This window comes from Chiloscyllium plagiosum, unplaced genomic scaffold (assembly GCF_037043375.1).
Source record: "Chiloscyllium plagiosum isolate Xiang-an unplaced genomic scaffold, Cpla_swu_hap1 HiC_scaffold_13, whole genome shotgun sequence".
NCBI classification, from domain to species: Eukaryota; Metazoa; Chordata; class Chondrichthyes; order Orectolobiformes; family Hemiscylliidae; genus Chiloscyllium; species Chiloscyllium plagiosum.
The window spans coordinates 24,196,943-24,213,741 of record NW_028270151.1 but is presented as its reverse complement, the minus strand read 5'-3'; the positions used below and the strand labels follow the sequence as shown (position 1 = coordinate 24,213,741).

At 42.7% G+C, this 16,799-nt stretch overlaps 1 long non-coding RNA gene across 4 annotated transcripts; it reads right to left on the bottom strand.

Annotated features, from left to right (window-relative positions):
- Positions 1–216: 216 nt before the first annotated feature.
- LOC148148274 (uncharacterized) lies at positions 217–16,524 on the bottom strand. 4 transcript variants are annotated; one of them, XR_015759120.1, is made up of 5 exons: positions 15,164–16,524; positions 3,631–3,802; positions 2,493–2,609; positions 1,483–1,653; positions 217–1,347 (listed from the first exon to the last, which is right to left on the bottom strand). It is a non-coding gene; the product is annotated as an uncharacterized LOC148148274 (long non-coding RNA). The 4 variants fall into 4 exon arrangements; XR_015759118.1 differs by having other exon boundaries at positions 217–1,653; positions 15,164–15,303; positions 15,716–16,524; XR_015759117.1 differs by having other exon boundaries at positions 217–1,653.
- Positions 16,525–16,799: the final 275 nt, after the last annotated feature.

The following is a 16,799-nucleotide window of genomic DNA, read 5'->3' as shown; positions in this document are numbered from 1 at the left end:
AACAATTGATGTAGTTGCTCATGGATGACAGCTAGGATGTGCAAGAACTTTACAAACTTGAAGTTGAATCTTTGGAGTGCAGACTGGATCGGGCGGTGTGGTGGCTCAGTGGTTAGCACTGCTGCCTCACAGCTCCAGGGACCAAGGTTCAATTCCAGCCTTGGGCAACTGTCTGTGTGGAGTTTGCACATTCTCCCCTTGTTTGCATGGGTTTCCTCTCACAGTCCAAAGATGTGCGGGTCAAGTGAATTGGTCATGTTAAATTGCTCATAGTGTTAGAAGCATTAGAGAGAGGGAAATGGGTCCGGGTGGGTTGCTCTTTGGAGGGTCAGTGTGGACTTGTTGGGCTGAAGGGCATGTTTCCACAGTGTAGGAAATCTAATCAAATCAAACTTTAACACCAAATGCATCCACAATATGCCCAACCAACTTGACAGTCAGCTGCAATAGTCATGTTTGTTGTTGAGCCTGAGGTAAGGAGGCATTGAAGCAAAGCTAAACTTTACAGATCACACAACACTAGGTTATAGTCAGATCAGACTCCCTACAGTGTGGAAGCAGGCCCTTTGGCCCAAATAAGTCCACACTGACCCTCTGAAGAATAACCCATCCAGAGCCATTTCCCTCTGGAAACTGGAGCACCCAGAGGAAACCCACACAGATTTGGTGAGAATGTGCAAACTCCACACAGTCACCCAAGGCTGGAATTGAACCTGTGAGGCAGTAGTGCTAACCACTGTGCCACTGTGCTGCCCAATAGGTTTACTTGGAAGCACTAGCTTTTGGAGCACTGCTCCTTCATCAAGCTTCGAAAGCTAGTGCTTCCAATTAAACCTGTTGGACTATAACCTGGTGTTGTGTGATTTTTAACTTTGTACACCCCAGTCCAACACCGGCATCTCCAAATCACAACTCAAACTTTAGCATCAAAATCTGTTTGAGTGGATCCATGGACCAGGACATCATCCACGTGACTCACAACTCCATCCAATTCTGATAGATTCTTGATATCAGATGGAAGATGTCTGATCCTGATACAATGTCAAAGGATAATGTCTTGAAACAAAACTTCCCATCTCGTGGAATGAAAGTTTTAAGCAATTTAGACTCTTGATCAATGCCACACTTGGCATTTAGCCCCAGAAAGATTGAACTTTTTTCCAAGTTTATGAAGATCTCGTACAGTACAGAATGTAAATCACATTCAATTCTTTCTTTCACTGTGTACACAAATTGTGATACATCCGTTGAGTTTTGGTGCTGGGACCAGGACAAACATCAGCTTTTTGGTTCTGTCACAGGTGAGGTAACCCCAAGCTTCAGTAGACACTCAATGTCTTTCTTTACCTTTGGGGAGAAAGTGAGGTCTGCAGATGCTGGAGATCAAAGTTGAAACTTTATTGCTGGAACAGCACAGCAGGTCAGGCAGCATCCAGGGAACAGGAGATTCGACGTTTCGGGCACAGGCCCTTCTTCAGGAACCTTTGGCCAGAGTGGATGATGGAGTTTTCTGGGTATAAATGTTACTGGCTTACTTCCAGAACGCAGAATGATGTGATACTCTGTCTTCATCTGCCCTAGCTCTGCAGATACCTGTGGTAATTCTACTCCAGGCTTCCAGTATGGTCTTCTCAGATTTCCAGTTCCTCTATTCTGTAAAATGATATAAAAGGAGTGCTCAGGAGTGAACAGCTCTGTTTCAGGATCACATATTGTGTTTCAGTGATTGCAGTGTGGTGCCCAGACTGAATGCAGTGTCTCCAGACAGGGATTGGCCACGGTTCTGGACAGCTGAAGTGTGACTCCCTCACATTTGAATGCCAGTCCTGCTGAGATAAAGCCAACATTCCATTCACCCCTTTGCTTATTAGTTGGAGCTGCTCACGAACACTCAGTGATTTGGGTATATCGGGCACCTTTTAATCCCCCACAGCGCCTGGACTCCCATCATTATTTCAATGGTGCCATTTGCCTTTCACAGATCCAATGTGAATGACTTCCTAAATTGGAACTCTTATCAAAGTTTGTCCACTCACTTAGACTGCCCATGTCCCATTGTAACTTGCCGTGCCCATTTCCATAACTTATTGTGTCTCTTGACATAGTATCATTGTGGATATACAACTCTATTCCTTCAATCAGATTTTTAAAAATAAGAGTTCTGGCGTGGACTGTTGACATCACTTGCAATGGCAATATTTCTTGCCAATTTTTAATTGTCCTTGAATGACTTGGTAGGACATTTCAGACGGCAATTAAGAGTCTAACATATTGCTGTAAATCTGAGTCCTATGTTGGCCAGACCGGGTAAGGACAGCAGATTTCTGTCACTGTGCGACTCATTAGTGGGTTTTTAGACAAGCTTTCTAGTTAAAATTTTTATTGAATTTAAAGTTCAACATCTGTCAAGGTGAGATTAAAACCCATAGTCCCAGAACTTGATCCTGGCTCTCCAGATTAGCAGTATAGTGCCATTACAAGCGAATCATTACCTCCCCCAATGTGTGTTGAAATGTGGAGGTTCCAGTACCATTTTCCAGAGCTCAATGTTTGTCATATCCAGTTGCTTGATTGAAGTTGCTGGCAAAACTCAGCAGGTCTGACAGCATCTGTGAAGAGAAAGCAGAGTTGACGTTTCATTATGGTAACTCTTCATCAATAATTTTGTTGTTCTTGAGTATTGCTGTGAAAACAATTTTTTCAAAGATTTATGTCTGCACGAGTCAAGACAACTTGCAAGAATACTAACATAAAGGGGAAAAACAGTATTTATACTGGATGAGAATCGGGTGTTGATTGGTAAGCAAGTGGATTTTGTTTAGTAGAAACTTTGCCATAAAGACTATACCAGATGATGTTGAATGATAGTTCACAGATAATTGCTAAATTTTGCTTAAACGTAAACTAGATAGCGATTCTGATAAGACCAGGCATCATGCTGAAACCAAATTTGGCAGTTAATTGTCAGTCATCACCTAACTTCCACAAGATGCATCTTTTTCCAGGGGTATATGTCACATCAGAGGACAGGCCTACCACTCCCAACCAATTCTCAGCCACCATGTTACAATGTTGTAATGGAAACAATGTTTCCTGGACAAAAGATATTTCATTATGCACCAGTCTCTTTATAAGTGAATCCAACTAAAGGCCTTCACTAAGCCTGGAGTGTCAAGCCATCTGTCTTCTTGGTCACCCCACTAATGTCCATAGCATCAAGTCCATAGCATCTATCATCTTGGTCACCTCACTAATGCCCTCCCTAAAACACTCAGATAAATCAGACATGACCCATTCTTCACCAACTTATTTGGATTCTCTTTGGTCAAAACAAATGTTACACCATTCAGTAATTTTGCTCCAAAGGACAGAAACTTATTCACACTTAAAATAAAAATGAAAGTCATCTTGCTTCCTGACTCTCTCTCTGTTTTTTTCAATAATGGACTTTCTGTATTTGGAAAGCTTTTCTCATCAATGACTAATATAGCTGCAAATATCCTCACCCATTTCCTTTCTTGAGTGGGATCGAGTACTTCATGCAGGACAGGGACTGATCAGAATAGGAAAATTACATCAAACCAGAAAGCAGGACATTTTTATCATATTCTTTCATGAAATAGACATTACCGTTTTGAGCTGCACTGCAGTTACTCGCTTCCCACACTTTGCTGTTCCATGCTCTGAGCGACCTTTAACCCCATGCACCCTGGCTTGGCTCTAACGGCCTGACCCAAAATGTGGGAATATCAGAAGTCCGGCATGATTCAGTTCCACGGGGTTTGAGGTAATGCATCTGTTCCTGTGAAAGGAGTTATACTCGAATGAGGAGACTGAATGAGAAGAGGACCTCGGTGAATTGAACCAGGAGACCAGTGGCATTTCCAGTTTAGACTCACGAGAACAGGGGAGAGAGACTAATTGGACAACACTTGCAAAGAGCCAGGAGTGACAAAATGGGCTGAATGGCTATTTCCATGCTGTAAACCTCTTACGACTCTAGGAGACATTGATCAGAATTTATAGTGCTCTATTCAGGCTGCAATTTGGAAAAGAGAAACCTTCACATGGCAGTGTGCACACAACAAGTTTCCACATTGTGACAATGACCATATAATGTATTTTCAATCAGCAACAAATACCAGTAAGGGCACCTTGGCTGGAAGTCACAACAGGTCTGGCAGCATTCATGGAGAGGGAGCAAGCTAATATATTTGAGTCTAGATGCCTCTCCATGGATTCTACCTGACCAGCTGTGATTTCCAGCATTTTTTGTTTCAGTGCATAGAATATAGAACAATACAGCGCAGAACAGGCCCTTCGGCCCTCAATGTTGCACCGACCTCTTAATGAATCTAAGCCCATCCTCCTACACTATCCCATCATCATCCATGTCCTTATCCACCAGTCCAGATTTGCAGTAATTTGCTCCTACACCATAGACACCTTGATCTTCTTCAAAGTTATTTCTGTGAGATTTTTCATCTGAATTGGGCTTATCACTAGTTGTCTCTAAAACATATATTTCCAGAAAACTCTGCTGAATATGATCTGAAATATGTTGCCTTTACCAATTATGCTGGTGAAAGTGAGAAACTCCCATTTTTAACACCTTGTTTTTAATGATATTTCTAATCCTGTAATGAGAAGTTCAGCCATCAGCAAGATAACGCTGACCAGAGAGCAATGTCCATCACTGCTCCTCTGCTTCTTCACTCAATACTGTACTTCAGGCTGGAGAAGTACATGATGCTGCAAAGACACATTACACTCAGGGACACACACACACTCATGGACTGGACCAGGCTGCAACTCCAGGCTATACACCTGCTGTTATAGCGCTCACACACTCACGCTGAGCCGAGCTGGATGCTCACAGCATCCTTGCCTTGCCTTGTCTATCTGCATCTTGCCCCACAGCTGGAGATACTAGGCTTAGAGTACTTCTGTCTCGCTGTGGCATTTAATGCAGACATCAAGGCAAGAAGCTTGCAATGGTTGTCAGCAGGCCTTGGTCAATTCAATAGAAAAGGCCTTCGGTCAGAGGGTGCTGACCCTGTAAGCTGGCTTTGCAACCATTCAGAGGCTTGGAAATGGTCAGTCAGCCATTTGGAGAGGTCAGAGTAAGAGTCAACTTCTCAAAAGGGATGATGGTCCAAATGTTGGGCAGCCCAACACCCCCTTTCAGGCCTCCTGTAGCTTGTTATCCTCCAGAAATGAGACAGAGGGAGGTATTAAAGGAGATGCAAGTGGGCAGCATAGCCATTACTTTTAGTGAAGGTGTTGAGCTAGTGAGTAGGCAGCACAGTGGGCATGTAGGATTGATGGCACCAGGGTTTGGGGTGGGTGAGGGCAAGTGAGAGAATATACTGCAAGCAATGTTTAGAGTGGTAGAGCATGATCCTCAGTAGGAGGTTAGTACAGTAGCAGAGAGAGAGTGAGCATCAGGTAACAGAGAGAAGATGGAGGCAGTTATGTTGGCAGAGTGGGGAAGGTCATTCACTTTTTCCTACAGGATTGTAGACCTGGGATGGCTGAGACTGCACTAACCAGATGGCAATGTCAGAGCAGTCTGGCACAGTGTGATGTAGTGACTTCCTCTGTGGTCCTGGGGAAAAAGCACATCCTGCCCATGTACCACACCATCCAGCAGAATCTCCAGGACCCTGCCCGCAAAGCAGAGTGCCAGTTTACTCTTCCCTGTCATGTCTCGGGCAGATATAAGAGAGCCTGTAGCCTGACAGTGCTTGTCCCAGTGCACAACCATCTTTTAATGGTGGCACCAATGCCAAGGGTGCCAGTGAATTCCTGGATATCCCAGCAATGGTAAGTTGTTTCAGGGCTGGTGGAATCGGGTAAGGGGGCATCAAGGGTTAGGGTAGTTATTTAATTAAGTGAATTTGTAAAATATGTTGAGAGATGTCACTTGGCGCCACGAGTAACTTGATGAAACTGACAGCGAGAAAGTGTAAGAATTAGCCCTTTGTTCCTAATGTAATGGGCATGGAACCAGCTGTCTGGATGACTGGCAGATTATTGCTAACTCCTGTCATCTGGACCTGCTGCTGTTCTATCCACTGTTTTATTGCCAATTCAAATTCCTTTTTTTATCTTTGTGACTCCTGGTTTGATTGTGCAATCAGAATTTTGTTCTAAACCTCTAACGTTTACAGTTCCTGAAATATTAATCTTATCTTTTATCTCTCTTTGCTCTGGTATTTATTCTTGTTCTGCCCTTTCCTTCTCTTATACTAATTTTTATTCTCATCCAAATCACCCCTGACCCTTTCCCTGAGCTGAATATGGGCCCTTTAGATTAGATTAGATTACTTTACAGTGTGGAAACAGGCCCTTCGGCCCAACAAGTCCACACCGCCCCGCCGAAGCGCAAACCACCCGTACCCCTACATTTACCCCTTTCCTAACACTACGGGCAATTTAGCATGGCCAATTCACCTGACCTGCACATCTTTGGACTGTGGGAGGAAACCGGAGCACCCGGAGGAAACCCACGCAGACACGGGGAGAATGTGCAAACTCCACACAGTCAGTCGCCTGAGGCGGGAATTGAACGTGGGTCTCTGGTGCTGTGAGGCAGCAGTGCTAACCACTGTGCCACCGTGCCGCCCAGCCTTGTTTGGGTCTCTCTGTTTCTCCAACCAAGGGATCCCCTCTTAGAATAAGAGATTCAACCATGAGCTGAGGAGGATTTTTTTTAATTCAGAGGGTAATGAATCTTTGAAATACTCTATGAGATGACTGTCAAGTTTTGGGCTTTAAGAATGCTCAAGACAGAGATTCATAGATTCATGGTCAGTAATGAAATCAAAGGATATGTGGATCGAACAGTCTTGAGGTAGATGATCTGGAGCAACAGACCTGGTAAGTCAAGGTAAAGTCACTCTAGTCCTACCAGACCAGTGGGCTGTTATCTCATGAGAGAAACATCTGGTGATGCTTTCACCTGAGGTGAGGGAGAGGTTGAGAAGGAGAGTCCTTTACGGTCATCTTAATCAATATAGAAAATGAATTCACCCTGTTGGCATTACTGTGCACCAGCTATTCAGCCAACTGACCCCAGTGCTGAGCTACCTTCCAATGTTCCTACATTGCTATTTTCCTCATCTCAAACTGCAACTGTCAGCCCCTTATCCGGAGAGTATGTCTCTATGTTCTATACCAGCCAAAGGCGTAGATTTCTCGGTATCAATCCTATCAAAATGTATCACATCCCAGAAGATGAAATTGTCCCGTGTTTTGGCTCAGTGTGTTTTCCATCGACTTTTAGAGAGTTTCTTTCCATGAGGCCCAGTGAGTTTCCTTGTGAAAGCATTCCAAACCTGCCTCATTAACTACCCCCACAGCCCCTTTTCATCTGCTGTTAACCCAGGTCAGAGCCAGATGTACTCATCAATGCTGGGACAACAGAGAATTCCAGGCGCCATCTTTGAAAGGTGGCTGCGCACCCGGGCAAACACCATCAGCCCAGAGATGCTCTGCATGATTCACGTTGTTTTCCCTGGACATGGCAGAGAACGGGAAACTAGTGCATCACTTTGACAGTTAACCGAGAGGCTGTGTTTAAATTTCAAACCAGGCAGTTTGACTCTGATTGGTCAAGGCAATGACTTGAAAAATGAACCAGCAAATGTACGTCACCTATTTTGTTGAGTTTGAACAACTGAGGGATACCTTTCTCTCCTTTTTAATGGCAAAGAACCAGGGCCCTTTGCAGATTAGATTCATTTTTATTATAAATGATAATCCTTACAAGATTTATTTTGACCACGTGTGAAGCAATTTTGAATTTCTGTACTTTCAATTTCACCTTAAAATTCAAGCCAGCTTGTTTAGGGGATTATGTCAGACAAAGGGGAGTGGATATCGAGAACTCTCACTTCTCAAAAGAATAATATTCATTGAAAATATTAAGACCAAGATTGACCTTTTTGATAATAAAGAGAATTAAAGGTTTTTGTCACTGGCTGGGTCAGAATCCATTGTTCATGCCTAATTGGTGGTGGTGAGCTGCTCTCTTGAACTGCTACAGTCCATTTGGTGTAGATATACACACAATGCCATTTGGTGTGGGGAGTTCCAGGACTTTGACACTGAGGGAAGGGTAACACATTTCCCAGTCAGGATACTGAGGGAATTACAGAATCCAACAGGTTTAAGATATAAATCAGCTGTGGCCTTTATGGACAGTGGAACAGGCTCATCTGGCTGAATGGCCTCCATTTTTAATAGTTATTGGGATGTGGGGGCCATTACCTGCATTTATTACCCCTCCATCATTGTCCTGGGGAGGTGATGGTGAACTACCTTCTTGAACCACGGAGTCCATGTGGTGTAGGTAGATGGATAATGCTGGTAGGCAGTTAGTACCAGCATTTTTACCTAATGACACTGAAGGATGGAGGTAAATTTTCAAGTCAGGTTGGTGAATGGCTTGGAGGGGTCTCATACATGGTGTTGTTGCCGTTTATATGCTGCCTTTGTCCTTCTGGATGGTAGTGGTCATGGGTTTGGAAGGTGCTTAATAAGAAACCTTGATGAATTTCTGCAGTGCACCTTGTCGATGGGACAGGGTGTTGTTACTGAGCACAGATGTGGTGCCAATCGAGAGATCTGCTTTGTCCTCAATGGTGTCAAGCATCTTCAGTATAGTTGGAGAGGTGTTCACCTAAGCAAGTGGTGAGTATTTCCCCACAAACGTGACTTGTAGATGATTGGGAGAGTTAGGGGATGGATTACTCATGGGAGATATTCCTAGCCTCTGATCTGCTTTTGTAGCCACACTATTTACATGGCTACTCCAGTTCAATTTCTAGTCAATGGTAACCCCCAGGATGTTGTTCCTATATGTACACAAATCCATCTGTGATTTAGGAACACAAGAAAAGATGCAGCCATTCAGCCCATCAAGCCTACTCTGCCATTTGATATGGTCATGGCTGGTTAGTCACTTGAATGCTTTTTACCCACTCTGTCCCCATATTCTTTATACAATTCATAATCAAAGAATATTCAACTTTGAATTTAAATATTCTCAAAGACTGAGCTTCCACAGCCCTCTCGGTAAAGTGTTCCAAAGATTCACCAACCTATGAGCAAAACAAAATCCTCCTGATCTCAGTCCAAAATGACATCCTGTTCTTGGACAGGTTGCAAAGGAGGTTTACCAGGATGATGCCTGGATTGGAGTGTATTAGCTACAAGGAGCTGTTGGACAAACTTGGATTGTTTTCGCTAGAGCATTGGAGGCTGATGGGTGACCTGAGAAAAGTGTATAAAATTATGAGAGGCAAGGATAGGATGGATTATCAGGGTCTTTTCTACCAGAGTCTAAATTTCAAATACTAGGCGACATAGGTTTATAAGGGGGGAGGGGAAAAGTTAGAAGGAAGTGTGAGGAAAATCTTTTGTTTACACAGAGGATGGTAGATGCCTGGAACATGCTATCTGGAGTGGTGATAGAAACATAGACGATAGCAAAGTTTAAGAGGTATTTAGACAGACACATGAACAGGCAGAGAATCGAGAGATATGGACCATGTGCAGACAGATGTGGTCAGGTTAGAATGACATCATGTTGCCACAGACCTGTTAGGCTGAAGGGTCTGTTCCTGCGCTATACCGTTCTGTGTCCTAACTTGGACTTCCCGGGAGCCAGGTTGGGGCAGTTGGCTGGATTAACAATATGGAACAGATTGGAGCCAACAGGGTCATTCTTTATTCCAGTTGTGGTGGATTCCAGAGCTGCCTCCTTACCTTCCCTATGGTGGAAGTCAAGGCGCTATGAGTCAAGCCTGTCCATGGGCATAGAAATGAGGGGGAAATAGAGTGGTTAGGAAGGACTGGTGTCCATAAGCAAGCAGTTCAATAACCAGGGCATTAATTTGAAAGCAATTGAGGGGAGTTGAAGAGTAATTATTTCAACTAGAAGGGGATGTGAATTTGGAGCTCACTGTCTAAAGAGATTGCACAGGCAGAAACTCCTGGTTTATTTTCAACAATGTTTGAATATGCATTTGAAATGGCATAGCCTTCAAAACTATGAAGCCATGAATTGGGATTAATCTGTTTTGCCAGCTCTCCCTGACACTTTGGTTTCCAGGCAATAGTCTGTTCAATAAAGCATCCCACAAGGTTCTGTGCATTAAAAAATTCTTCAGTTGTGTTACAGTCCAAGGTCTGAGAGAAGGTTGGGCAGAGTATTGACTAGTCAGCTTGAAACTGAAAGTTGTCTGTGTCTGAAAAACAATTTACTGTGCAACTTACTGAAAAGTGAATCTAAAAGCAGGGATATCACAAACCACAGATTTCTCATCAGCCACATCCACACTCAGTTTCTATTGCATTCTCATCCTCCTTCCAAGATCTCGGCACTCCCCCATTTCTGGCCTTCCATGCATTCCCCAAATATAATCTCTCCGTCCTGTCACTGCCGAAACCTTCAGCTCTGCAAATCCCTCCAGCAACCTCGCTACCTCTCTGTCATCCTTTAAAGCACTTTTGAAAACACACCTCAGTGGGGGACCTACAGCATGAAAAGTGCTTTATAAAAATGACTTGTTGTGACGTTGGATGAACCCACAACCAAGGTCACATCCCAAAACAAAAGCCAGGGTGGAATGCGAGACGTGGGGTTGTGTTTTAATCTTAACCTTCCTAGTGATACCCAAGCAGGTAAACAGTTAAAATTCTTGAGTGACTGATCAGAACAAAAGGTCTGTGTTTCCATGCTGTATGACTCTCTGATTGTTAAGTCTGCCTGTATGAATAGTTCAGCAACAGGTCCTTCTTTAGGTGTGGGAATCAGAGTTTTGAGTAAGGCATGGGGATTCCAGCATTAAATGTGATACCATCCTGAGAGGGGAGTCAGCAGGCCCTTCCACCCCACAACCGCTCCTATCCCACAACCGCACTGCGGGTCTGTCCAGAGAGGATCAGACAAACGAGAGGCCACTTATCGTCCATGCTTTATGTTCTTTGGTGAGGACAAAGGAAATGTTTTAGTATCAGCTTCCTCAGACAACCATTCTGAACTCACAGAGCCAAGTTACAACCTCCAGATTTCCCATGGCAACTAACTGACCGTGAAATAATTTTCTCGACCAGTTGTCAGTATTGTTGAGGAGGGCTTTGTGGCAGAGTGCACCTGCCTTTGAACCAGAGATTCCTGGTTCAAGTCCTACCTCGGGCCACTGAAGGACTGTTGGTGATTTGACCAATCCATCTCCTACTCCTTCCAATGTGCCCAATGTAGAAGCAGCAGGGATGCCTCCTGGCCAGCCATTACTGACAATATGCCTTGCCAGTGCTTCAGTATACATCAGGAAATCCCTAACATTAGAGGGCTGTATATTATGCTGCCAGACACAAAGTTACTGTCTTAGGAAACAAGGCAACCAATTATGCACAGTAAGATCTCACATGTAGCAGTGACAAGATAATTTTTTTCTCTTGGGTGATGTCAGTTGAGTGCAAAATATAGGCTAAAAATGAGGGAGAAGATCTTAATGCTCCACTGGAATAATGGGGATGGGATCTTTTACATCTACTAGAGCAAACCCAAGGGAGTCTCTGTTTAATGTCTCACAAAGAGTTGGCATCATTGACAGTGCAACGTCCCTTCCTTATTGAGACTGGGAGTTCAATGGTTTTTTTTTAACTCATGTCTGCAGACTCAGGGCTCAAAGCTACAACCTTCTGTCTCAAAAGCGTTAAGTACTACCAACATACAATATTACTTTGCTTTCAGACTTGGCTCCAGGAGAGAGCAGCAAAAACAAGTCTATTGTCAGCCAGTGATTTTGACTGAATCTCTGTGCATATTTATTACTGCCTGGCTTTCTTTTGAAGACAAAAGCTACCCCAGCCACGTTAAGTGTTGACACGCTATAGTCTTTTTTGTTCACATTTATACCAGACTTCAATCGCCCAACTCGAGTTTCACTCTCAGAAAATTTAAATTACCAGCAGCCAACTGTTTGTAATAGAAATGCAATACTTTATTAAGATACCTCTTGCTTACCTAGCCATCTGAGCTCTACCATGAGGCACTCCCTGCAGACATCCAGGGGTTAATTAAAGAGAAGCTGATAAACTAAAGCTCAGAAACACAACTAATAAACTGTGTCTCAAATTTCCAAGAAATAGAAACTAATGCATGTGAATTGGCTAAATAAAAATTGAAGGATGCTCAACAAATAATGAAAACTAGAGCAGGCAAAAAGGTGAAAGTTCAAAATGCTACTTTTTACTGTATCTCGGTACATGGGACAATAATAAATCAAGTCAAATCCAATCACAAAACAAGGTGGTAGTGTTGTTGCCTCTTTCATTAATAGCAGAGGTTCACTGGACCATATCAAATTAAACAAAAACTCAATGATGGAAGTTATGTCGTGACTACTTCAGACAGAAGAAAGGCTCAGCAAGTGTGTCATGTCGGCAAAAGTGAGGACTGCAGATTAGAGTCAAGATTAGAGTGATGCTGGAAAAGCACAGCAGGTCAGGCAGCATCCGAGGAGCCCTTCATCAGGAATGATGTGTCAACTTATTAAAAAGACATTGTGATAGGGACAATAGTTAGAGGTCCTGAAAGCTGAGTATAGTGAGTTAGGAAGTATGTTGAAAAGAAGGACCTCAAGGGTAGTGATCTCGTGATTGCCAACAATGCCACGTGCTAGACAGTGTAGAACTAACAGGATATATCAGAGTTAAAAATCACACAACACCTGTCCAACACCTGTCGGACCATAACCTGGTGTTGTGTAATTTTTAACTTTGTTCACCCCAGTCCAACATCGGCTCCTCCACATCACAGAGATATCAAATAAATGTGTGACTGAAAAGGTGGTGCACGGGACAGGGTTTCAGATTCTGTGACACTGGGAACACAGTGCAAGGGGAGATGGGACCAGTAGGAACTGGACAGTTTACTGGACTGGGACTGATGTGCTAAGGCAAGTATTTGCTAGTGTGTTTGGGGTAGGTTTATACAAGAAGTGGGGGCAGGGTAGGGGGGATGGGTGTAGAAGCCTAAGCAGGGTGACAAGGGAAAGAGAAGCAACTACAGTAATGAGAGAACAGTAAAGTGCAAAAATGGTCAAGAGGATAATCAAGAGAGAGACAAAATAGTGCCACAATACAAGTAACATTAAGATTATTGAAAACAGCAAAAAGGCAATCTTAAATCTGTTTCTGATTGCACAAAGCATTTAGAATAAGGTAGATGAACTGATGGCACAAATGAAGGTAAAGGATATGATCTCATAGCTATTACAAAGACATGGTTACATGGAAATCAGAACTGGGAATTTTACATTCAGGAACTCTAGACCTTTCAGAAAGACAGGAGGGAATGGTGTTGGGGTAGCACTGTTAGTAAGAGTTATGAAGGATGGTCTTGGCTCAGAAGATTTAGAATCCATTTGGCTGAGTTAGATAGATACTTGATCAGTTGAGGAATTAAGAGTTATGGAGAAAAGGCAGGAAAGTCAGTGTAAGAATTGTTGGATCAGCCATGATCCTATTGAATCATTTAGCAGGCTCAAGGGGCTGAATGGCTACATATGTTCCTATTTCTTATGGTCTTATATCATCATGGGAAAAGTGTATTTCCACTAGCGAAGACGTAGGGAGCAAAACAGAAACATCAGAGAAATCAAAGAATGAATTAGAAACAGAAAATTCAAAGGCTAACCCTCCACAGATGCGTTTGAAATGTAGATAGTATCATCTTTAATCTTCCAAAAAAGTTACCAAAATGACACATGAAGGCTTATAGAGATTAATGAATCAATTTATGGTAACAAGCTTTGAAAACCAGTTTTGTTTATGCTGCTATTGTGAGGGATGCATTACCAATAAAACAAAACTCATACAGACTCAACCCAGAGAGATTAGCTCAGGTGAGGGAAGAGATTAAGTTTGTGATGGACAGTGACATTATTAAACTGAGTCAAAATAGGTGCAGATTAAGTGGTGGTGCCAAAGCTGAATATGTCACAAAGATACTGATATCATTAAGTCAATGTGATAATGAAAGCAGACATTTATCCTAATCCTCGATTGGAAGATTGCATTGATTGAATTGTGTACACACAATTTGTCACAAAAATTGATTTGCTAACAGATATTTGGAAAGTTTCATTAGCTGATAGAGTTGAGGAAATCTCAGCATTAGTAACAACGGATGGATTTCATCAGTATAAAGTCATGAATGAAAGGTTCGCCAGCAACAATTCAATGATTCACCAATAAAGTGATCGATAGACTGCCTAATTGTATCATTTATGTTAACAATTTGGCTGCTTTTAGCCAAATCTGGGAAGATCATTTACATTATTTGTCTGAAATATATGATCAGTTGTATAAAGCCAATTTGTTTATAATAAAAACAGGAAGTGTTGGAGAAACTCAACAGATCTTGCAACATCTGTGGAGAGAGAAACACTGTTAATGTATTAAGTCTGATCTGACTCTTCTTTGGATTGTTCATAGATCGATACAATGAGAGGGTGGCTAGGTGGAGCTGAGTCTACAAAAGGATGAGCCATGATCTTATTGAATGGCGGAGCAGATTCGAAGGTCCGGACGGCCTACCCCTCCTCCTAGTTCTTATGTTCTTATGTATGAGTGTTCCGGGAATCCTGTTGCCCTATTCATAAATGTAGGATATACTGATGTCTTAAGGGGCTCTTGTGGAGGAGTGTCAGTGTTCCTAACTCTGGGGTTCAATTCCCGCCGAGTCTAGAGGTGTGCAATAACATCTCTGAACAGGTTTGTCATAACATGGCAGAGAATCCTTCTGTTAATTAAACCAAACATCCAGAAAAGCTCACCTTGTCTCGTAATCTGTTAAAGTATGAGGGACAGAGAACCCCCAAATTCCATTATTTAAAGAAAAAATATTAATTTATTCTTTAACTCTAAAAATGAACATTAAACAACAACTATTCTCAAGTCTAAGTCTCCCTTTCTCTTAACTGCTTATTACCTGCCTCCAACTCTATAACTATATGCTATTCCAATAAGACACTTATTAAAATTACATCAACTTAATTTCAAAACCCTCAGTGTCTTCTTCCAATTGCAGATCTCCCTGGGTCATTGTCTTTTTTACTGCAAATGTTTCATATAAAAAAGGTACCTTTGAGAGTGTTTCCTCATTTCTTGGCTCTCTCTCGGTGGCAGTTGCTCATCTGCAATTTTCAAAATGTCTGCATTTTTATAGTCTCACTGGTTCGATGTTGGCAAAACAATAAATTCAAACTCGATCATTTTCGTATCCTGGGGCATAATTTAAACTGATTGGTTAAATTGTTGAATTGTTGTCACAGCCAAATGTTACATATTTTTAATTTCCCAGTACACTCTGAGACTGCCATCTAGTCATATCGCACAGGTGCTTGTAAGCTCTGAGTTCAGAACAGCATCCACACTCTTTTAAAGGTACAGTACATGCCTTCAACTTCATAACAGGTTGATAAGAAACTATCTACACTGATGTCCTGCCGTTGTTCTCGGTAATGATCCCACATAATCTACTGACACTTGGCTAAATCGATCTTCAAAACCTGATAGGGGTATCAAAGGTACTGATTTGACAACAAGTTAAGGTTTTCCTACCACCTAACACCCCGTATGACATGTTTGAAAGAATTGTACTACATTTTTATCAAGTCCCGGCTATGTAAGATACCTGTTTATTGATGACGACATTTTTCATGTTCCTATGCAACCGGCTTTAGGAATTTTACACTCTACTTGCAAATATCTCTTTAGGAAATTTGGCTGGTACCTCTATTTGATGAACAACATCTATACTTCATCTGCAGACATGTCAGAATATCTCCATTTCTTCAACAACTCTGTTTTTAATGTAGTAACAGTCTGGAACTCCTTCAGCCTCAACGTCAGTGTGACCTGACTGTGCTAACGTTTTAAAAGCTGGGTCTACTGCCTCAGCCTGAATTCACAAAGATACAGCAAACATTTCTCTTGAATTATCCTCAGTCTTAAAAGTTTCAGCAACCTTAACACCTGCTTGCAGTATTACTGTGACTTCTGGTGATACACCTTGCTTAGCTATTGCTCATACAAAAGGGCAACACAGGGTTAGATACAGAGTAAAACTCCCTCTACAGAATCCCCATCAAACCCTCCCAGGACAAGGACAACTCGGGGTTAGATACAGAATAAAAACTCTTCTAAACCATCCTCATTGAACACTGCCAGGATAAGGATATCACAAAGTTACACACAGAGTAAAACTCCCTCGACACCGCCCCCATCAAACACTCCCAGGACAAGGAAAGCATGGGGTTACATACAGAAGCAAACTTCCACTACACAAACCCAATAAAACACTGACAGGATAAGGACAGCATGGGGTTAGATACAGAGTGAAACTTCCTCTGCACTGTCCCCATCAAACACTCCCAGCACAGGTACAGCAGAGTCCCACCCTGCCTCCTGTAAAAACACTATCCCTTATCCCCAATTCCTCAACCTCCGCCGCATCTGCTCCCAGGAGGACCAGTTCCACCACAGAACACACCAGATGGCCTCCTTCAAAGACTGCAATTTCCCCTCCCACGTGGTTGATGATGCCCTCCAGCGTAACTCATCCACGTCCCGCACCTCTGCCATTGTACCCCACCCCTCCAAAAGCAACAAGGACAGAACCCCCCTGGTCCTCACCTTCCACCCCACCAACCTCCGGTTACATCGCATCATCCTCCGCACTTTCCACCACCTACAAACAGACCCACCACCAGGGATAT